The following is a 25168-nucleotide window of genomic DNA, read 5'->3' as shown; positions in this document are numbered from 1 at the left end:
TGCTGGCCAGTGCTCTTGCCTGACCATGCTGTACACTCCCTCACCAAAGTCTGTCCTGTTTCCTCATTAAATTTTAACTATTTTCTTGGGTGAAGGGCTCTTTTCAGGTGCATATGTATGTGTATGGGAAGTCTAAGAGCCAGTGACTGGAGTGCCAGAGAGCCTGTGTGTCTGGGTCACCAGCAAGAATGATGAGTGTTTGTGCACAAATCTGTGTATGATCACAAACATGAGTGCTTGTGCACAAGTCTGTGTACGATCACAAATGAACATCAGCCTCACTGGTGAGTAGGTGGGACCAGACACACACACAGGAGTGGGCTCTGGAGATTGACTGTGGGACCTCCTTGACTATATGAATATCTTGGTGGAAGGCAATGGGGGAGCAGGAGGGTCCAGGACTGGTGTATCTAACACCTCCTCATTTGAAGGGATACATATATGTATGTGTGTGGGTGCAGGCCTAAACACCTGGGGGCTATGGCCTTCGAGGTGGCATGGCCAGATGCTACCAAGTGGCAATCCCACATCCAGGGGCAGCAGATCACACACGCTGGATAAGTGAACATTATATACTCGTATCTCTTCCCACTATTGGATCTTTATCCTGGTCAGCCAGAGAAAGGAAAGGGATGAGGCTGTTGGTGGTGTTTGTGCCTGTGCATGTGCCTGCATGTGCTGATCAGCGTGGCTGGCTCTGTACACAAGGTAGCATGTACTGTACAGTCTATTTGAGTGTGTGCCTACTGGGAACACAGGCTACTGGATGCACCCAGTGACAACCTTAATCTCTTGATGTCAGATTTTCTATTCTCTATCAATTCTCTATCAATATATGTACAAAATGGCATATAAAGTCCTTGAGCTTTAGATATGCAAAGAACTATTTATATATACACAAGTTGTATGCATGCTGTATTGAATGTCTGTATTAATTTTTGAAGAGAATATGTCAATTCTTTTTTTCACAAAATTATTTTATTGTGTGTTTCCTATAACATATTTCTTACTCAGAGTGCTCTTAAGTGCCTGGTTAAGCTACATAATTTCTTAAAGCAATACATATCATTATTCCAGAGACATAGGCCCAGACATGAGTTACAACTGAGGTACACTGGAAATCATGCAAGAAATTGAAGTAGTTTTACTGGGTTCTAGATCCAAGTCCCTTTGGCCAGTAACCAAACAAGATGAAATCTAATTAGGTGCTCTGAATGCGTGTCAGAGAACATAGTCATATTTCTATGAATGTGAAAATCAAATTATAAATATAAATTGATTAAAGACTAATTTCCCCTTGAATAGGTGGGAAAATATGTTTAATTCAATAAGCATTGCAATTCTTCCATCATAACGTAATCAAACATCTGGCTGAGTCTACTTAATTGTAAGCAGCAATTATATTATTTTAAGGTCAATTTTAATTTTAAAATATTTTAACCTTGCTTAGAAATAAGTATGTAACAATGATTTTGTTATGTTTTGAAGATTTTTTTAAGCTGTTTGTTTAAGAACCGGCTTTTTACAGAAGACCAAGCCTTGAAATATTTAAATGTGATTAAATTGATTTAATATATGATAGTCCCACCTGTATGTCATTTCTGATGTACAGCTGCCATACACAAAATTTAAAGATAAGTAACATGATTACAATCAGATTAGTGAGTCTACACAAGTAAATGAGATTGTAAATCTATCTGAGTGAAAACTGCACTTCCTAGCGAGACCACTTTGCATATCATTAGCTTAAAAAGAATTATCAACACTCATATAAAATACTGACTGGCAAATCCAACCTTTTTAAGCACTTTATGAGTCCAGAAAGCCCTCTATCTTCTGGAACACAGACTGTTATCCCCTGCTGGAACTTTCCAAGTGATATTCCGTTCAAAATGGAATCATTCATGTACCTCAATCACTGATGAAATTGGAAGAAGCAGGGGTTTAGGGCACAGAGAATTTTTGTTTTCATTGTGTCTAGCCACCAGGATAAACAGAAGTATCATCATTATGTTGAAGTACCACATATAAAATCACAAAAGTCAGATAAACTTACACATGTTCAAAACAGTATGCAGCTGCATGGGGGTGCAGTAAAACAAGGGATAGTAAAGTGTGTGTATATATATTTGTTTATATATATGTATCTGTCATAAAAAACTCCATAAATGAAAGGAGTGCACTCAATTTGCAGTCCTTGAGAGGAGACTGCTTTAAACCTCAGAGAACTTGCTTTTCAAGTATGGAATTCTGAATGGCTTTGGTATTAATTCCAGAAGTTTCATGAATCTGTACATGCAACAGTTTTAGATATCACAGTTTGGTTTAGTTTATATGCTGCATAAAATGAGTCTAGTTGTGCTCCAGTGACACAGAACTTTGACACTAGCAACAAAAATACAGAACTAGACAGAGCCTGAAACTCTGGCAAAAGAAATTCCTGGGGATTTCAAACCAGAGTTAAGCTGAATTGCATCCTAAGTTCTGGTAAGGAGCAGCAAATACCACATTTAAGTTTGGTGTTTCATACCCCCCTTTTGAGCTTAATGGAATCTCCAGAAATTTGACTTGATAACACTGATTGAAGACTAAGTTGCTTTCAATAGGCTTTACTATTATTGCAAATAAAATGTGTTAAAAAGAATGGCTTTTAAACAATGGATTCTTCATCACTCAAAATCTTTATATCAATATTCACCTTTTTGGAATGATATGCTGTCATCAAATATTGCATGTTTGACAGAAAAATTGTAAGGGAAAGAATTTCTCCTGAATATCTTTATGAAATCATTCTACTTTAAGTTGTGAATTCTAGAAAATGCGTTCAATTTACTTGGGGTGATCAAATTATCAAATCTCCAGAATGTTTTGGTATACCCAGCATAAGTATACTCTTTTGTTTTTATTTTTTTTTTTTACCTGATGAGGACACCATGTATTCACTACATTTTATGATAGTTTTTCAAATTCCACATAGCTTGAGCATTTAAAAGCCATTAAACCCATAAGTGGGCTAGAAGTGACCACCATTATGAGCTTTAATGGATTAATTTATGATGATTTTGTCTTTCTTAATGCAAAAGAATAATTCTTTTCAGGCTTAAAGGAATATGACCTTATTAGCAAGCATTTCATTATTAGTTTCATGTTATATTATTTTCTTTCAAAGCATTCAAATTTATTCAAAAATATGGAAAAGCAATAATGTAAAGCTGTTTCAAAACCAAATTCTTTCACACAAAATAATTTTTTTAATTTATTAATATGTAGGGAAAGTATAGACAGTAATTTTGCCTTTTATATACTCTCATATAATAGGAAAAAATAAGGAGAAATATGAATCAAAATAGGTTTTGTTCCTTTTAGAAATCACATTGTAAGGATTCCTGTTTCTGTTACTGATCTGAACAGAGTTTGAATATTTTGTGGAAAACATCCATTTATGAAAGTGGCATAAAAAAGAAGGCCTATAAAGGACATAGTCCCTACCAAAATACAGAGAGACAGAATGCAAAATCTCATAGGTACCAAAATTAAATGTAGGTTATATATATATATCTATTTGGTGAATATTATAAAGCTACAGCAGTTTAGATGGGCATATACTTTTATTTGTTCAGATTTTTATAGCAAAAATCCAGAGCTACTCAGGTATTGCATTAATTTTTTGGCAGAGAACATAAAGAAACATATCAATGTCTCTAAAATCAATAACATCCCAAAATATCTTAGGAGTGAGGTTTTCTAAAGGGTTCTTTTAACAGGGAAAAATGTTTACACATCATATCTAATTTAGCAACAATGTCTCTCAAATGCTTTACCAGCAAGGTTTCACACTTGGAAATGCATATCAGGACACTCAGAGTAATTTATTTTAGTTTGTTCCAAGACTGAGAATCTTCATACCATTTATTTCCATTTTACAAGGAAAGAGAATAACAATTTGAATAAATAAATTAAATACAATGTAAAAGCATCCAACTTCTATAGTAGCAGAAAGCTCAGGGCAGTGCTAGTACTTCAGGGTCATATAAGCATGATTAGCTTCCAGAAAATATTTTATATTTAAGGTGCATAATTAATAGGGTCACAAAAATCAGTCAAGCTAGGTTAAGAATCACTTCATTTTTGCTTCTGCTATATGAAGACTGACACGTTTTTGCTTGTCACCAACAGAGGAATGTAACACAAAGAATCTTTTTTCTGAATCAGTGGTGCTTTTAATAAGGGATCAAGAAATGTTTAAAGTAAAATCAGAAGGTGGGATAATAGTTAAAAAAAGTCTGACAACTTTTCACATGAAAGATCTTCAGATGTGAAAATCATGAGAAAAAAGTTAAAAAATGTTAGAAGTCCATCTGATAAAGGAAAAAAAATAAAGGGAGGAGTGATAGGTAGGTTTAGAAAAGTTACTATAATTTCAAAAGCTTACATGTATTATTTTCTTAAAGGAGATCTCTGAAACCTTCCTACATTGTGTATGTCAATGACAAACCTCTCTTTTTATTTTCAGTCTCATAGCTTTTTATTCAGAATTTCTTAGCTTCTAGGGAATAGGAATTAAGGGTAAGTCTTTTAGATGTCCTGTCACATCCAATAATTCTGCATCATAACTTACAGAGTTAAAGGATTTATAAATAATTCCAGACCATATTATTAGAAAATTGATGATATTATAAAAATCACTCAAATTTTATTCACTGGGATATGGGTCAAGGTTAAACAAGAAAATGTCACTTGTACAGGTGTGACAGATTATAGCAGTTCCAACAGGGAAAACCCTTAGGCAAGAAGAATTTAAATTGGATACAGATACCTACCTGAAAAAAAACCCACTGAAGTTACTGGGCTGCAATATAATGTACAAATACTGGAATACAGGGTGTCTAGCAGAGTTCATCACTTGATGATAAAGTGCCTGGAGCATCTCAGAAAGAAAGGAAAGGAAATAAAGTTAAATGAAGTTTTCCAGAGTTTGTAGGAAAGAATGGTAGGGTCCTGTTAAGTGTTCAGATTTGGTGGCATTAAAGGATAGGAGATAAGGCACAAAGCATAGATTGACTTCCAGAAGTTGCAGGAAACATTGGAAGATATTAGTAGTATGGAAACAGCAGCAGGGAAGGATAACTTCAGAGACTTGGTGAAGTTCCTCAGTTTAGCAGTGAACATCTTAGTTCTTTCCCTATCCATGTGATTTCACATACTAAGACCTGAGTTTCAAGCGACAGCTATCTCTACATATTGAACATGTGGAACCACATTAGGCTATTCTGGTTTGACAACTTTATTCTGGATAATTTCCTTTTAAGTATAAGAGCTTGGGTCTATTCAAAACCAGAGTTAGCATGAAAAGATATCTATATCTTTCCTGTGACTCACTGAATAAAGAGCAGTATGATGGATGAGAGAAGCATGAGCGGTTAAAAAATAAGTTCCCTTAATTCTAAAAGGTAAAACCCAGATTACAAAAAATAATTTTGACATGAACATTAATAAAGGACTTGACTAAAATCTCAGTGACTACCAGATGGCAAAATTCCTGGCCCCTCTGAAAGTAAGCCTCTACTACTGATGGGTCCATGTAAGAGCCTCTGGCTGGCCATGGAGTGACACGGTAGGATTCCCACTGGATCTCACCATCCTGAAAGAGATATTTCCCATGTCTGCACCCGTCACCACATTTTTTTAGCTATAAGAAGCTTATTCAGAGAGTTTATATGGAAAACATAAACCATAGGGTCTTCTGGACTGCTAAACCCAGTTCTGTAATATAATTGTACTATACTTTTTTTTAAATTTTTATTATTTTTTTTATTTGATGAAGTTCTGTTTTAAAATGGACTTCCTCTGGGGCTCCTTTCAAACCCTGTATAAGATTAAGGTAGGGCCAGGAGGCTTCTTATATTATTTGGTTAAATTTCCAGCCTATTCCTTTTATTTCCAGAGGATGCTGACTTCACACACCCTTGTGATTCTTTAGCTTGCCTCTTAAAAGTCCAGCTGCAGTACACACTCTGGTTTTGGTAAAGCTTCTTAAAGACTTTTGTCTGCTTACAGATGACTTCTCTCCTTGTTCTGTCTGGAGTATGATTCATCAGAAAAAAAGATTTAAAGAATAAATTTCTTGTGTGAATGGTATTCTTGATCTGTTTGTTGATGTAATTTTTAACTCCAGTTTTATTTGGTCTTGGCCTTGTACTTCTGTTCTCCCAATATCCTCATTCTTTATGTGTTTAAACAATTAAATCTTGTATTATATGTTCTGCAGAAGTTAGATTTCTTTTTCTAAGGCAAAAAAATGCATTTATTGTTAATTGAACCATTCAGTTCAATCAGTACAGTTGATTTGATAACTAAGATTATATAATCTGTTATCCAGGTAACATTTAAAATGAGCCAGTTTTTAATTCTGTTTTCCTTGCAGTTCAGAGGGCCCCTTCCTGTATCTGTGCAACTAGCAACCACAAAGTTCTTATAGCCAGTCAGAACTCAGACATTTCTCCTTGTGACTTCTTTTTGGGTCTAACTCTTCACCTCATGCAATTTCTCGCAGCATGCTTACTTAGCACGCCTGAGAAATGCCTGAGAAATGCAGATATAGAGATTGTTTTCTCCATACAATTTATATCAATTGTGCTTCTCTCACCAAAGAAAACACTGAGCCAGAGTGAACTTCTTCACCAGTCATGTTAAAATGTGTTATTCTTAGGAAAGATTTTTAAAAAGTTTGTGTTACAGAAGGAAACAGTGGTCCAGTAGCACATGAAACAAACAAATTCAACTTTTTGCGTGATATAAGTACATAAATTCTATATTGTCCAATAAGAACATTATCAGCTTTTATTAAGCTATGAATTGTAATAGAAAAGACCAGAACCAAAACTAATCCTATAGCCTGACTATGATAGTAGACTGGAATTTGCTAGTTGATACTTTGGGAAGTGTATAAAATAAAGGCAATCTTATATGATGCTTCCTAGAGAGCTTCCTAGCCTCTAGGAACTGAAGCTCATGGATCTAGTGCTTGGGACAAAATGTAGGTAGTTTACATAATATTTTATACCACTTGTACTCTGAGAACTGCCATGAATTGTAACAGGAATTGTAATTGAAAGACCTCGGTGATTCTTATTTCTCTATGCCTCTTGTAACAAAACTCATATATGATGTAAAACTAAATTAAATCAGTCCACCTTGGGAATGTGAGATCTAAATGTCATGTTACTTAGTGAGATAATTTTGGACCCAGGTCTAATTCTCCTTACAGTTCACCTGAAATATTTAAACCTATATATTAATCAAAGAGTATTGGCTTCAATTCTGTGAAAAGAAACTCTTAGAATCTGAGATTTGGAGATATATATCCTTTATGATTTTTGCTTTAGGATATCGTTACAGTCTCTGATATGAGCCAATGAGTGCTCCAAACTTTGAATGTTATCCTCAGCCATTGCCAATCTGTTCACAGTCAGTATTGAACTTACCTTCATTACAAAGATGTCCTTGTACTTCTTTCTCTTTCACTTATCTGAAGGATGTCTTGGAGCAGTAACACTTTACTGCTTTCATTTTGATTGCTTTTATTTTTTAGTAAATTTTCCCATTATGTCAATATATTTTAAGACAATTGGGACCTGTTAGAATATTTAATCTTAATTCCTATATGACCTGGAATGAGCTAATTGTTTATAGCTTTTACTCATATCTTGAGGTTGAATCAAAACACACTTTCAGCTTTTTTTCTAATTATTTGATCAAAATTAACAATATAATAGAAACTAAAGCCTTTGTATGAACATTAACTTCTGATTGCTGTCATTTATATCAATTATACAAAGTACTTTTCACTGTCTCCAAGGAGATATATCTGATATTTCAGAAAACTAAAAATTCAGTGGATATCTTACACTTGCATCAATTCTAATTCCAAATAGTTTAAGTTTAGACAAAGATTTGTTCTACTTGCATTCCTGGATCTGTATTCAGTCCTTTCACAGTGTACATTGAATAAATTAAGACAGAACATGAATTATTTTTGGTGCATTCTGACATAAAAAGACATGGAGGAGGTGAACTTTCTATTCCTTAGATAATAATTTGTTTCTCAATTTAGTAATAATTTGGGTGTTCTTGCTTGCAAAGAAATATTGTCAATGTATCACCTCTAAATTACTCTGAATTCAGGAATTAGTCTCTGGGTTGTTCTGCATGCATAAAGCCATAAAAATTTAGCTCTCAGATTCTAACTGTGCTATTAGAGTTGATAGAGAAGGTTGTTTTCAATCAAATCAACCCTTTAAAATGTAACAAGTAGCATTGGACAGAACATGACCTCTGAGCCTAGCTTGTCTTTTTCTTACCCAGATGTTACATAAGAAAAGAAATAGACCTCATCAAGTCTTCATTATGTGTACAATTTTCTTCCTTGCTGTCAGGAGAGTGATAGCATTAGGGACAGAGTTCTCCAACCAGAATTGTGTCTTGATAATCCCCTTTTTAAGTGTAATGAGCTGAAAGAAAATTATGAATTCCAGAATTCATACTTAATTTATTTTTCTTTATGTTCACCAATTAGGAAATGAACAAAGTCTAGTAAAGTAGTAGATGTAAGCAAAACACATTTTCTTATCAAAGTCTGTTTGTCCTATAGATAACAAGAAAGGCAAAAGATGAGGTTTGCTATGTACCAGAAATTATGTGATTGTCACAAATCCTCAGACCACAACTGTTCTACATTTTTCTATGAACGCTGGTGTCAAGAAACTATTTTTTATCTTGGGTCTCAGCTATCACAGCCCAAATAATTTCAGAAAATGCTATGTATGTGTGCATATGAATAAAACTCGTGTCTTAGAGCTTCAGCTGCCAAGGCAGCTTCTTCTTATGCATTTTTATTTTATATTTAGCATACACTAATGAAGAAGGACAGAACCCCTTTGTGCATGCACAATTTATATATAGCTTTGTTCTTTCAGCTAGGCTGGTCAAAACTTGTCAGTGAACACTCAAAGGAAGCATTGTAATGTATAAAATAACCCAGAGGGAGGGAATAAATGCTGTTTAAGATATTGAATTGTTGGAACAGAGCCAACAATGCAATTCTTATTCGGTTACATTTTCAGATGACTCATCAGATCTTCTACAAATCCATGCTTTGAGTCTCGAGGAGTATGATCTTTAAAATCTCCTGAACACAAGAAAAGAAATAATTTTTAAAAACACAATAATATTGAGGAATCCACCATTTGGATCTGTTTCTGATGTGATGCAGTAGCTTGTACCAATGACAAATCTGGAAACATGACTAAACTCTGTAATTCTATTTCTTATTATACCATGAAAAATGAAATGGAAACAGAAAAACCTGTGCTGTTCCATAACAGGGATAAGGAAAATGGCCCTTGAAACTAATTTAAATAAATTATTTTTGGGAAATGAAAGCTTAGTTATAATTTTTTTTTTAAGGCACTGTATAACTTATTTTTTTGAAAACCTTGCGCTTTTACTTGTGGCTTTTATTTCCCTTCCAACTGCTGCTCTGTGGTAATGATTTCTACATTTTTTGTGTGCTCCTCCATTGTCTTTCAAGTCAGAGCTGCAAATTAAATACCACTTTATCAAATACTAAGCTAAATAAACCTGCCTTTGCCAGTCATTTTCAGCAATACCGTTGCTTCTGTGCCAACAAATTTACCCATTAATGATATAAGTGATAAAATTGGTCTTTCGTTATTACCATTTTCTTTTATCTTTTATCTATTTATTTATTTATTTCTATATTTTAAGGCAGCCAACAGTATAAACAAACTGTTACATGGCATTAGACTTGAGGTGGGAAGAATTTAGTCTAATCCATTAGTGTTATGCAATTTACAAGAAAATGAAAAAAAAAGGGAATGGGCTTCATTAGTATAAAAAGAAACAAAACCACAAAAACCACAATAGTGAAGAACACTAATGGCCTCCATGGAAACAGTGTGGATATTATCTTTTTAATTGCTTATGTTTCCACCTTAACAACAACAATGTACAATGAGAAATGTAACGTGAGCTTGAGAATGCCTCGTGGCAAAGGCCAAGACGAAAAATATCTCTAGGGAAAGTTTCCATTATTTTTGACATATTAAATGGTTTCTGCCTTTATTCATGAGTAGCAGAGTAAAAGGAAAGGCCTCCCTGCTGAATTTAACTGCTGATTCTTCTCTACAAAATGAAAATTTTTGGTTCTTTCTATTTTAATCTGGGTTAGAGAGTGGGAAGGAATCCCTAGTTCAACAGTGCAGATGTTACAGTAAACTTCCTTTTAATACTATGCAGATTTTGATTGGTAAACTGAGATTAATTCACCTGTTCAGTTAGGAATTAGTAGGAACAGTAGTTCAAGCAGTAACAGAAGTAATAGGAAGTAATTAGGCCTTTGGCTTTTTTTGGTTTTTAACACATACCTCCACTGACCCCCTCCATAAAGCTAGAACTTCAACCATAATACTGAAGAATTCATAGAATTATCTGTGTTGAAAGGAATAATATGGATCCTTTAGTTTCCATGTCCTTGTCATTGACAGAGATGCCTTCCACTATATAGCTTCCTCAACGCCTCATGCAATCCGAACTTCAACACTTCTAGGAATGAGACATCTACAATTCCTCTGGGCACCAAGTTCCAGTGCCTTCCCTCACTCTAAGAATTTCTTCCTTATATCTAGTCTAAATCCATCATATTTCACTTTAAATCTTTTCCTCCTTCTCCTATCAGCTTTCTTGTAGGTCCTCCTAGGAAGGCTGCTATAATGTCTCTCTGGAGACCTCTCCAGGCTGAACAACCCCAGCTCTTTCAGACTGCCTTCATAGGAGAGACTCTTCTGTCCCTTGATCTCTTCGTGGCCCTCATCTGGACTCCCTCCAGCAGGTGCATGTCCTTGTTGTGCTGGGGGCTCCAGAAAATGATGGAATACTCCTGGTGGAATCTCATGAGGGCAGAGTAGAAGAAGAATCAGCTCCCATGACCTGCTTGTCACACTTCTTTAGCGGCAGCACAGGATATATTTGGCTTTCTGGGCTGTATGTCCACGTTACTAGCTCATGTCTAATTTTTCACCTGCCACTATCCCCGTGGTCCTCCTCCACAGAGGTTCTCTTAGTTCATTCATTCCTCACTCTATGCTGCTCCTGGGGATTGCCATGACCCAGTTTGGAGGACCTTGCACTTAGCTTTGCTGTACTTCATGATGTTCACAGTGTTCTATTTGTCCAGCCTGTCAAGATCCCTCTGGATGACAAACATTCCCTCTAGCATATCAACTGCATCACTCGGCTTGGTGTCATCCAAACATTTGCTGAGGCTGCACTCAATCTCACTATGTTGTTAATAAAGATACTGACCACCACCAGTCCCAGCACAGACCCCCAAAGGGACAGCATTTGTTACTGATCTCCGTTTGGGCATGGACACCTTACCCAAAACTTTTTGAATGCAGTCATCGAGCATCTTACCCATCAAAGAATCCACCCATCAAACCCACATCTCTCCACTTTAAAGACAGGAATGCTGTATCAGTCCTTGCAGAAGTCAAGGTAGATAATATCAGCTGCTATTCACTTATCTACCAAAGCAGTCAGACCATGTAGAAGGCCACTAGATTAGCCAGGCATGATTTGCCCTTTTTGAAACTGTGTTAGCTATCTATATAGCTCCTCCTTGTCATCCACATGCCTTGACACAGTCCCCAGTGCTATGTAATTGCTAATTCAGATTAATTCTTCTTTTTCTATTCTCTGCCACAATTCATAGCAGAAGTATATTTCAACAAAATAAAAATTAGATCATCACTAATATATATATTGATATGATTTTTCTCAGAATCATATCTTTAAAATTTACAGATTAGTTCATCTTTCCAGTGCATTCATTTCTTATACAGATCAATGTTTGTCAGTGCATAAAAAATAAAGAACTCCATAAATATCACATTGGATTGAGAATTCATAATTTACTTCTCTGCTCCTAGTGTCAACCTTGAGTCAAATGGTCACAAAAGAATGATGATTTAAGTATATGGACAAAACTAAAACAATGCAGTAATGATGTTTTTCTCCCAACACACAGCGATTCTAAAATAATTGTTAAAAAAAAAAAAATTACACATGGATTATAGCAGACAAATCCAAATCAAACCCAGGACTACAGCAGGCTGTAAATTCAGAAGTGACTCCCTTCCCATCACAATGAAAACCTGGAAAATAGAATAGGTGCTATTTCTACCCAGAGAACCACAAAAGCCTTTAGAGAATTTACTGGAGGTTGATTGAAGAGAAGAATTGATGATGTCAAACATTTATTGCGTAAAAAAGATATTGCCTGTGTTTGACACTTCTAGTTCACATAATCAATTAGCATTGTCTTCAGTACTCACTATTGAAAAATAGGGGTGGAACTGCTTTTAAAGGAACTTATAATTAGTAGTCTATTATCCAATTCTACTCATTTGCCTGTTACAGCTCTATTGGATGGACTATAGTATGCTTTAACCAAGTTTTTCTCTTTGTAAGAGTTTTATCTTACTTCTTTCTTGTAGAAGCAGATTGTTAATACTAAAATTGCACCATAATTGATTTAGTTTTTAATATGAATGAGGGCCTGTTTTTTCCCAAATTTTACTGAGGTAAGTTGCTATATCTATATAGACATATTACACTGAGCTAATTAAGAAATAATGTTAGATTAAATTTAAGAAATGTCGCCAGCAATTTTGGCCCTGCTCTACCACTTTAAAGTTCTATGTTTACTTCTTGGCTTTTTCACAATTTTGCAATGTTTTGGACAAATCCTTAATAGTCCTGCCATTTACTTTATTCTCCATGCAACCTTCCAATTTGGGGGAAAAAAAAATCTAGTTGAAACAATTTAACAAACATTTACATCTTTGAAAGTACTATCATGAAAGTCCATACATACCATACCTTTTGAAATACCTTCTGAAAAGATGAATGTATAATATAGCTGAAAACAATAAAATCAGCCATTGCAGGTGTTACAGACAATTAAAAACATATTTAAATATCCCCCAGCAGTAGCTGTGCAAGTCAGCACACCTTACAGAGTAAACAAAGTCTGTTAACATTTCTGAGTTGCCCAGTAACATTTGGATGCTGGACAACTTTTGAGCACATTCTGCTGGCAAAGCAGCTGGATTTTGTATATGTTGAAAAAACATAAACAAAGCATTTTCAAAAAGCCAGTATGAAAAACATCCTACACAGAATTAATATGTTCTCTGAGTTAATAGTTGATAATGGTAAATAACATTTCAGTTATAAACACATATAGTAAGCCCTAAAATTATATATACCTTATTACAAGCTTCAATGCTTATATTCTTTATTTCTCACCCCTTCAAAATTCATGTGTTTAACCACTTCTACTCCCACAAAACCTACATATTCTGTTTATGTGTGAATACTACAGTCCCATTAGAATACTTCATAAAGTATGAGGCAAGCTGAAATTATTTCTTGAAGAGATTCTCTTAATTCTCATTTCAGTAGTTTAATTGTAACTGTGGGCAGCTGTTGTTTATAATGTACCTTGTGGTGCAGAAACCACTACTGGCCATAGTCCCTGAAGAGATATTAAAAAAAAAGTATAAGAAATAATAAACAAGCCAGGAATATTTGCCGAAGTTATTATTGGTCAGATTTCAAAGACATTTTTATTTAAGGCTAAAAATATATTCATTAATAAATATACAGTCTTTTAAGAACATGGTTGTAGTGCAAATGGAATAATCATGCTTAGAAGCAGGGCAGGAAAGGGCAGAATTTCTGGTTCTCATAATGACCTGATTTTACTGAAAAAAAAAAAAATAAATGCAACAAACCATATTTTCCTGTGCATTGTGTTTCCTCAGAGAATTCCTTACACTAAAGTGTGTGCTATCAGTGCTTATGGCAGCTACCATCTTTGGTTTGTAACAAAATCTGTTTTTCAAAAAAATGAAATGGAAAAATAAACACATACAAAGCTTCTCAAGTTACTTTAAATGATTGTAAGGTTGATCTAGAAAGTACATTTGTCTGAGTTAATGGGATTAAATTCAGTTAGTTATATAACAGTCCATATTTAAAAGATTTTATTATATTTTTCAGAAATTATTCTGTATCTTTGCTTTGTTTTGAATCATCCTGTAAAGATTAAGATCTTTCCCTCTTTATCCTGAGGTATCCTAATTATGACTTATTCTTGTGGCACATTTTCACTCAAGACAGCCCTGGCATGTAATACCAGTAACATTTGTCTAAGCCACAGAGCTCTTAGATCTAATTGGAGTAATCGTTTTCCACTTAGCTACAATAGAGTTAGTCCTGTCCAGTTTCCCACTCAGCAGTTCTCCCACTCACGCTCCTCTTCAGGATGGAGGGTAAAAATAGGATGAGAAAGCTCATGGGTTTAGATAAAGTGAGATTGATTACCCATGACTGTCATGGGCAAACAGACTTGAGAAGGGAAAATATAATGGTGTTTATTGCCAAAGTATATTCAGGAGCAAAACATAAAAAATCTCCCCAAAAACCTCCAAAAAACCAAACACCAAAACATCCCTCCCCCCCCCCCCCAAAAAAAAAAAGAAAAAAAACTATAAAAATTTTACCTCTCTCACACACCTGTCTTCCCCAGGCTCAGTTGGTTTCCTTCTCAACATGATATTTCTTGCTACTCTCCCTACCTTTGACAGCGCTGGGGCATGGAGTACTGAAGGCAGCTTTCAGTATGTAACTGTTCCTCTCTATTTCTCACACTTTTCCCCTGGTTCAGCATGCAGTCCCTCCCTTGGGATACAGCATTTCAGGATAAAAGACTCCGTCTGTGTGGATCTTCCACACACTGAAGATCCTTCAGGAAATGCCTGCCTGCTCCACCTTTGTGGAGTCCTTTGTGACCTGCAGCATGGATATCTGCTCCTCTCTGTGGACTACAGGCAAACACGCTGGTATCTGCAGTACCTTCTCCACCTCCTTCTCTGATCTTTGTGTTCACCATTCCACACTGAGTTCTTTTCCCTCCTCCTTTGCCTAGGTGGGGTTTTTTCTCTTTCTTGAATACCTTCATAGCAGTGCCACCAGCCTGATGTGTCTGCTGTGGCAGGTCTGTTATAGAACTCACTGGAAATGGCTGGAATTTTCTGTGTCTGGCAGGGAGCAGACCCAACTTGTTCTTGCAAAGGCCATCCCTGAGACCCAGCACCACCAGTACCTTGGCCACCCAGTACAAAAGCTCCTCTTGCAGTTTGGTTGACTGCAGGTTTCTTTTTCTCCACCATCATAACCACAGACAAAATATAAGTGATGTTTTCATTGAAGAACACATGTTTGGTTTTGACACTAGGCTTTTATTATTTTAATCCCAAGGGAATTGACCTGTGGTGCTGCAGCATTTTCCCATGGGCCTAGAGAAGAATATTTCCCCAGCAAGTTTCTGAGAAACAGTTATATTGGATTACTAATTTCATAAAATTACGGAATAACCTGAATTGGAAGGGAGTCATCATGATCATTGAGTTCAATTCCTTGCCCTCTTCAGGATACTTCAAGAATCTCACCAAGTGCCTGGGTGTATTGTCCAAATACTTCTTCAACTCAGGCTTGGTAGCATGCTCTCTGGGGAGGCTGTTCCAGTTCTCCTTGGCTCCTGTCACTGATCATCACAGAAAAGAGATCAGTGTTTGCCCCTCCTCCTCCTGAGAATGTTTTAGACTGCAATAAGGTCTCCCCTAAGTCTCCTCCAGGCTGAATAAACCAAGTGATTTCATCTGCTCCACACAAGGCTTTGATTTGATATCAAATATGTGGGACTGGGTCAAAGTTTCAAGCTTGTCTTATTCATTCTTGCTGCATGCATTGGTATGGAAACATTTCAGGAGCAGGACTTTGTAGCCAGCTTCTCATTCTTAAAGTTCTATCAACTGTCATCCTGTGGTAGAAATCTTCCTCCCCTCTAGAGAGGCTCTTCTTCCCCTGTAGATCTCATCAGGTGTCAGTACACCAGGCACTGAATAGATTATCCCATGGTCAAAAAACCCAGACTTTTTCTGCTTACACCAGTCCCAGAGCCACACACTGACCTGGCAGATCTGCCCATTCCCATCAATATTATTCCTTGTTACTGGAAGGATTGAGAAACCCACTAGCTGATCTCCTGATTCTTCAACCAAGCATCCCAGCCCCCAAAGTCTCTTTTGATTGCTCTTGGCTTCTCTCTGGTTTTTTTTGTCACTGCCTGTTTGAACAACCAGTAATAGCTAGTAACCAGGGGGCCTTACAGGACTGGAGAGTTTTCCAGTAATGGTCCTTACCCAAGCCCCTGGGAGAGAGCAGGATTTCTGTGAGGTGAGCCCACATACTGGGCCCTCCACTCCCCTTAGAAGGGAGTCCCCTATTACAATTACCCTTCTTTTCCTCTTAACAGAGGTGGTTGTGATGCAGGGCACAGATGGTGCTGCTTTCAAAGACCCCTCTCTCCCAGAAGGACATTTGCTTTATTTCTGTAGCACAAAACACTGCCATGAGGCACCAGTGCATACCAGGCACTCATGAGAATTTCAGGTTTACAAAGAGGCTTACATTTGAAGGTCAATTTAACTGTTCAATGGAAATGTAGGTTATGAGGGGATATAAGCTTCTTCCAGCTTTGTAAGCAAAAATTAATTTAAGTCAAAGTAATCTCATTGAGTCAAATGGACTTTATCAAGGCGAATTTTGGCATCCGATTTTCCTATGCTGAAATTTAAAAAGGAAAAACAGTGATGCTATTTCCTGCCTTTGGTAAAACTTAGAACATAAAATGCTTGTGTACTGATACAGATCCAGATGTTTCTGTAGCCTGGAATTTGAGTGAGTAGTTGTGAAAGGCAAGTCCTGGATTCTCACATTAGAAATTGTGAAGTTATTCAGAACATCTATACAGGCTCAAGCTCTGCACATGAGTTAGGAAAATGGTCAGGATGTTTTTGTGAATGATACTGGTTTATAGGTTTGTTGGCATTTATCTGCTTTGCATTTTTGAGACTTGAGAAATTCTGTATGCTCTCAATGGTTGGAATGTTGTTGCTTATCTAGTACTTTTAGATTGCTTGGGAATTTGGGTTTCTCCATAGATCTTTTGCAGGTGTGATTTTGACTTTTGATCTTAGTTTCTTATTTCTCAATGGAATTCTTAATCTTTATTTTCCAAATCAAAAACCCCATCATATAGTCATTCAAAATAAAAGATTAAAGATTTCATAGTAGTTCCTGCAAACATATAATAGCCAGACTTTATAATAAAATTCTTGGACATCATCTTAATATCTCTTCTCGTAATAAGTGATATTTATTAATGCAGAAGTAAGTTTTATTTGTTTATTTGGTAAGTCAGTACTGCAGGAATTATATCCTCCTACTACTGATATTTACTACTTTTCCTGCAGGTTAATCAAGACCTAACTAAATCTGATGGATGTCTTCACTACATGTGAGTGCTCTTACTGAGATGAGGAAAAAAAAAACCAGCCTCTGAATACACAGTATAGTTATTTGCTGTAAAATTTGGGGCAATAGGAGGTTCAAATGGCGTCCTTGGTCAGCCTTCTGTAAGTGGAAATAATATTAACACAAGACTAAGAAATGTGCCTGAGGGCATGCCTTGGTGAACCTAAAAACAGAGTGATACCAAAAGGAGAAAGCTAATGCAAGCCATCAGAGACACCTTTGTATTTGCACAAGAGATTATTTCTGAGAGCCATTCAAAAGGCTTTTCAGATACTGATGACTGTCTGAAAGCAATGCTGCATCTACATAGAGACTTTGCTCTAACTGATGCAAGATTTTTCCCAAATAATTAATCTGGAACTGAGCTTAAGAATTTAGGCATTAGAGAGTGTCTGTCAGTTAAATGGTACTTGATCTCCTGTTGTTAAATGAGCCAAATTAATGCATAACACTCTATTCATCACCTTAAATGTAATAATCTAATAGGTTCTTTATACTTTTTCAGATGAGATCAAATAATTCCTAATAGTAGCATGAAAAAATGTTAATATATTCCTACATGCCACACGTGGGTTCCAGAAGAGATAACAGAGAAAAAAGTAGTGATTTAGACAAACATAGATGCAAATTCCCTAAAATACTTTGAGAAAAGTTTTGATTTAAAATATAATTTTATTTATTTTGGCCTGCTAAGGGCATGTCATCTTACCCTCAATAAAACTGCAGTATCTCTTCAACTACTTCATCCAAATTTTACCAGGAAAAAGTATTGCTAGACAAAGTAAAAGGTAAGAAAGACGGTCTTTCTATTTCCTCTTAGATAGGAACACAAAAGAAGTCACACTGTACCCATAATGATCTCTGTTTTCATGCTGACTCCCAGTTCTCTCACATGGATTAAGAGACTGGCTTTATCTGTAAATCCTTAACTGGAAGTATGTTTTATACTATATTATGGAATATTATGAAGAGATAGCCTAATTTACTGCTTCAATCAGTGCTGGATTTCCATTCTGGTCTGCTTATGTCTAGATCTCGACTTTGCTAGCAAACAGGCTTGAGAAACAGAAAGTATTAACGAACTGTTGGGCTGAAAACACCATTTTGTTGTCATCATTCCTTTATTCATCTAGTGAGTTACTTTGTTTCTGTATAAGGATGGGATATTTTTTGGAATGCTAGTCTAGCAGGCCATCACAACTCTGTACATAAAAGCATGATGGTGAATGCACTAAAAGTATCTCAATGTTATTATTTTTTATTCATATTTTACTGGACAACAGAATTAACAACACCTCTGTTTAATCTAACGGAAGACAGAAGTACGAACAATGTACCCACTAAGAGTCCTACTTCTTTAAAATAGCAGAATTTCATTACTTTGTTTTGGTCACTGGTATTTTACACTTCTCAATTCAGCATTATCTTTATTGAGTCCCTCCCGAGGCTTGTTAGCTCACTGAAGTCCTAAATTCAGTGATTTCATTCAGATGTCTTTTTAATTATCTCTAGTTTCTTGGTCAGATTTTAAGTTTATTGCTCTTTGGCAACTTACTTGTCACTATAGGAAGAGGAAAGCTTTAAACAAATATGGTATCTTCATGCCAGGACCAGACTGATATCTAGTACTCCTGAGAGCTGTTAAATACCTGTTGTATTCACTTGGAAAATGAATTTACTTAATGCAGTGAAAGTAGTCTCATCAAAATATTCTGATAAAATACAATAAACTTAGAACTTATGGAGCTTGATTTGTCATTTAGCTATGCAGTGTTTATAATATAATCATTAGTCCAAGAAGATGAACCAGCATGAAATAAAAGTAAATAAAGAGCGAATTATGCCATTTGTCTTGTTACTATAGAACCTATGGTAAAATTGTACTGAAAATAAAAGAAATAAAGGAAAAATAATTTTTGTTTGATATGGTTTTAGTATTCACATTCATTGTTCACTTATAACATGTGATTTTAAATGTTTTGTTGCAGAAAAAATGGTATATTAACATTTTGAAAGAGCATTCCCTGGCTTGTTACCTGTGTTTGCATCTAAGCCATGTTATCTGTTATAGGCTAAAAACTGATTCTTCAGTCAAGCATGAACACTCACAGATACATAGAATCTTACTCTTTGTGAGGATATATGGAGGAGATTATTTTAAAAATTTCCCCATGTCCTTGTAACTAGCCTGTTAAGACCAGTAAAATACAATGTGGAAATACCTGGTGAGGAGAAAATGTCCTGGATATTAAAACTAATTTCCTAACGTATCATTGCTCAAGATAAAAACATCTTTATTTCTAAGTGGCATTTTCTTTGCAGGTACTTATGTACACATGCCTGTATTGGTTCCTGACACTCATAAAAAATGACCTTTAATGTACAGATCTGGCTACTGAACACTTTAAACCCAGAGTGGAACAAGTGCTGAAAGAATATCTCAGTAGGAGACTATTGTATAACTGCCACAATAAAACCCCTTAGTGACAGAAAATATAATAAAAGTCCTATGAAAACAGTAGCTCAGTGACAGCTCCCAAGGTAAGGTGCTACATTAATTTTATTATTCTAACTACCCTTATGTTGAAAAAACATTACCAAGTTACAATAAATAAAACATTAAATTGTGCATTCAATGCAATGACATTTAAATGGGTGGTAAAAATGAGGAAGTTACCAATGAAGGAATCAAATACTAAAACGAGACAACTAAAGGCAAGGTATTCTTTGACTACAAAGAAACTACAAATACTTTTATACACAATAGGAAATATAAATCACCAACTGTAAGACGTTCAAATGGAAAATGGGAAGTGGTCACATCACCACTGGCAGAGTTCAAGTGTTTGAACAATGCTCCCAGGCCCATGATGTGACTCTTGGGGCTGGTCCTATGCAGGGCCAAGTTTTAGACTCCTTGTGGGCCCCTTTCCACTTGGCATATTCTGTGATTCTGTGAAAAAAAGAGCTGCAAGCACCCCAATCAAAAAAAAAAAAGTCCTTGATCTGAAAGACATAAAGTCTTTATGCTACAGAATTACATAAAATATCACTGGTTATACTGCTTTTACAAATTCATTATATATCCATATAATTTTATCTCTAGTGAAAAAATATTCTGGCTGTCTGTTGATCCTTGATCTCTTGCAAATTTCAGTAATATTAATAGAAACCAGTGGAAATGAAGACACTCTAAGGGTAAATAGTTACCAAATACACCATAAAATAAAGAGAAAAAATACATTTATAAAATAATACCAAAATAGCAATATGCATACTGACTTCAAAAATTTAGTTAGTAAATATAGAAGTAAAGCTATTTTGTGTCTTTAAAAATTGCTGTGTCTGTTTGAGATTCTTCCATAAAAATTTACCAGGTTTAGGAAAGCTTGTCACTGATTTATTCCAGTGAAATTTTCTGCTCATTCTGCCATCAGTCTATTGTTGATACTGATAAACATACTGTTTTCCAAGAGCTGAATCATTTATTAATATTAACTCCTTTTCCAAGAGAATACATTTTACAGGTTTCACTGTTTTTATTGTTATTATTGCTGCCAGATATAATGCAATCTTAAAAAGAAACATAAATCCTTTACACAAGGCAGCTTAAATCAAGTGTTAGAAATTGTGAAATGCTTATTTCCACACTGCCTGGCATTAAACTTTCAATGCTCACTTGTGAAATTATTCCCTCAGGATGTATTGAATTACAAAATCCATGAACTTGTAAGTTGTTTGCAGTTTATTTCAGTAGCTTTCTTGGTAGCATTATCATTTGTAATTTCATTGCTATCCTTCCATCCACTGTTTCCAAATCCCAGGTGCATAGTAAATGCACTGACTTTTGCAAGGTTCTTATGATCCCAGTAATCATGCTGGAGTATTTCTTCCTCTTCTTACATCTTCATGTTTATTTAATTATTTATTGATTTTTTACCAACACCTTGAGCTTTAAGTTGGTTACATATTCAACCTCAAAAGTAAGGCTTCCTTCCCAAAAGCTATAGGATATATTTGCTGTTTGACAACTGTGCAAATCTGAAGAAAATTTACTGAAGTTAATAACATGTAATTACTACAGAGATCAGAATCACTTCTATGATTTGAGGCAGGATGCTGCACAGTCATTTAAATTTGCAATGTAAACCACTCAGTTTTACTCCTGAGTTTCCTGTCATGTATCCTTTCTGTTCCCCTGATAGACTCATATATTTTGAATTCTTCCTAGTGTAATTGTAATTTGGTTGTTTCTCATTTCAGCAGATGTAAGTCTTCAAATATATTAATACATAATTCTGTTCCTGATAAATAAATTTAATGTTTTTGCAGTAATAGCTCCATGTGTATTTGGAGTCCCACTATGAAACCACATGTGACATTTTCCAAACTCACCAACAGTGTGCCATTCCTTCTTTTCCCCCAACATACACACAATTTTTGACTCAACTATTTTTGTACTCCTTACAACCATCCTTCAATATCAAATGAGTAAAACAAATATTTTAAAATAACTGTTTTAATGGATTATATTTTGCCTTTTAGTCTTAACATTTACAACTTCTTTTGATTTTATTTTTTTTTTGGTAACTCCAAATAGTCTCATATTCATGATTTGAGAAAGCAAACCATAATACCCTGGGAAGCTGACAAGTACCATGGTAAGTGGATAAAAAATGCTTTTTCAGTTGTGTTAAGGAATTACATAGTTTTTTCAGGTTTTGACAATACCTTTTGGAAGCCAGATGGTGGCCAGACATAAGCACTAAGAATTTCAGAGTCCTGTCTCCGTATCTCCTTCTTTTCTCTTCCCATCCCCTTTGAATTAACCATGCAAGTGCACATATTCTTGTTCTAATAGAATCCCAGTAATATTACAACATAAAAGAAGAGGCTAAAAATTTTTCCCATTCCATACAAATTGAGTTGATTCAGGAAGATGTAGAACTGCTTTTTCCTAAAGGGAACTTCCCCTTTTCCTGGAATTCCATGCAAATCTCATGGAGAAGTAGAGTCTGTACCTTTAGATTAACTAACTCTGGCTCACCTCCACACTACATTATATACCATCCAGATGGCAAGAGGATGGAGATGGAGATCAAAACAGCCTAATAATTGCCAGCAAAGTAATGTTTGGTGTCAAAACTGCATTTCAAGGATTTAACTTTCAGTTAAATTTTGGTTCAATATTATTTAAAATATGGCCTTTTTTTCTCTTTTTTCAAAGTTAACTGTGAAAAGTAACAACATACCTGAAGTGATTCATCTTGCAAGCATTTCTGACATTAATCACCCCACTATGTGCATAGTTTCAATGGTTTCTGTGGGCTTAGTTACATGAATGAAATTTGCAGGATCTATTCCCCTATGACAGTATTCATATTATTTCTTATCAGCGGGTAACTGAAAATGTCTTGAGATAGTTTGATTTCATGAATTTTCAAACATTAAAAATTAATTTTAAATGGGATAATTTTCTAAATTAACCTTTTAATTTTTTATCAAGCATTAATTTTTTACCTGAAAAAGTAGAATAGGGCATATAGTTTTCCTACAGTTCAGTAAGTGAATGATGTTTATCACCACTCATTTTATACAGAATTTTATGTAGCTTGATATTCATATTGAGAGCTGGTGGAAAAAAAATACCTAAAACAGAAACCAAAACAAATAAAATAGTTTCTGTGGAAAACGGCAGTCTTCTCAGGTACCTAAACTCACAATATTATGCCTTGAGAGGCAAGAATTAGGAGCTACACTGGTATCTCTGTATGGGCCATGCACTCAAGGCCTGGACTCAGTGATCCTTTGGGTCTCTTTCAACACAGAATATTCCATGATTCTGTGATGGATGTTGCTACTTCACTCGTTTAAGAACGGCTTTGGTGACCCTTTATCCCATGCTTAGTTGCACTGTGATTCATTTCTCTATGCTACTGGGGAACGCTTTCACTATAACAAAGCAGAATATAAAAACACACATTAAAAGACCCCTAGTATTTTTTCAGTCTCTTCACTCTTACTCTCTGCTTTACTGTAACTGAAATGATGCAGAAAAGTAATAAATTGGATTACAAAATATTCCAAAATATTTTTATTTTTCCTAAAATAATGCTAAACTGTGACATTACAGGGCATTTTCTATTGATGTGTTAGTGAAATTCAAAAAACCATTCTTGCTTAGAATGTCAAGTTCTGAAAAGCCAACTGCTACTAAAACTTCTGTGTTCAAGAGAGAGACCTCTTCCTAGTTATAGATTTCTGTATTTGGCCTGAGTATTGCACTATTTTCCACCCTGGGTTTACCCATATTTACTTAGAATAACATAGCATAGAATAGACTAGAATAGACTAAACTAGACTAGACTAGAATAGAATAGAAATTTCAGGTGGAAAGAACCTACAATGATCATCTAGTCCAACTACCTGATCACTAAGTATTACTGTCCTCCAATCCAGTGTTGTACTCTGCTCTGAGATACACGCCCCAAACACTTCTATATGAATCTCAAATCTTTCCTTTCTGTTCATGTGCAGGATGCATGTCACCAAGGAATTCCAGACAAACCTGGATGTAAGATAGGGAAAAACCCTCTGTGTTTAATGCTACATAAAAAACCAATGTCCTTTTGTCAAGGAACTATCACCTTTCTATACAAAAATATCCTAGCAAAGTATTATAGAGGAGGCTCAGTAAAGATATCTATAAAAACAGCAAATAATATCCTTGACTAATGAGAGTGATACTGATATGAACAAATAGGGCAAATGGCATAGTGAAATGGAGATATAAAATACATGAAAAATATTTCAAGTAGTGCAAAATAGTTGAGTTACTGAGAAGCCAAAATAGACTCTACTATCACAACTGAGGTGGATCTTTTTGGTTGGGTTTTGGGATTTTATTCTAAAGACAGTTGACAGCCTATTTTCTAGTATATTAGTTTATATTTGCATCAATCTGGTTGGTTTAAATTAAAACATAAACCTGAGTTGACAAAGTAGAATTGCTAAGTAACTTCCAGAAAAAGTGCAAGACTAGTTTGTAATAATATTTCTAGGTCATTTTAATTTTCCTAATTTTCTCACATCCTCCCTAGCCATACTGAAATTTTTATTATTAAAAGAGGCATTAAAGCATTTAGTCATAGTGCCCTCTTCTTCAGACAACTGGCACGAGTCAATCACCCAAGCTCTGTCATACAGACTCAGTGTGACTGCTGCTGCTGAGCAATTGGGTTGTTCTCTCTGATCCATGCTCCCTCACAACAAAGGAATCCCACTAGAAATCAGTGAAGGTGCCCATTTAAGCACAGGGCCTCGGGTGTCAGCTGGTGAGCTGCTATCACATTAATGAGTTAAAACCCAGCTGCATGCTCAGTAGTAGCCAAAGGGCACGCAGTGCCAGCTGAAAGGTGGAGAAGTAACTGATTGCACACAAGAGACATAAAGCTCAACTTTGTCATTGCCTAATTCTAGGACATTGGGATATCTTCCAAGGGCTGAAATGACTTTTTGAATTAATCCACATAATGGCCTCTTAGTTGACTTTGCCTCCCCTTGAGCTGTACCTACTAAGCTGTCCATTTCCTGAAAATGCTAGAAAAGTATTTAACCTGCTCTCATGCACCTAGAAAACAGGTAT

This window comes from Melozone crissalis, unplaced genomic scaffold, assembly GCF_028551555.1.
Source record: "Melozone crissalis strain CALT ecotype California unplaced genomic scaffold, PUWL_Pcris_2 ptg000006l_1, whole genome shotgun sequence".
Taxonomy (NCBI): domain Eukaryota; kingdom Metazoa; phylum Chordata; class Aves; order Passeriformes; family Passerellidae; genus Melozone; species Melozone crissalis.
This window is presented reverse-complemented; position numbering follows the sequence as displayed.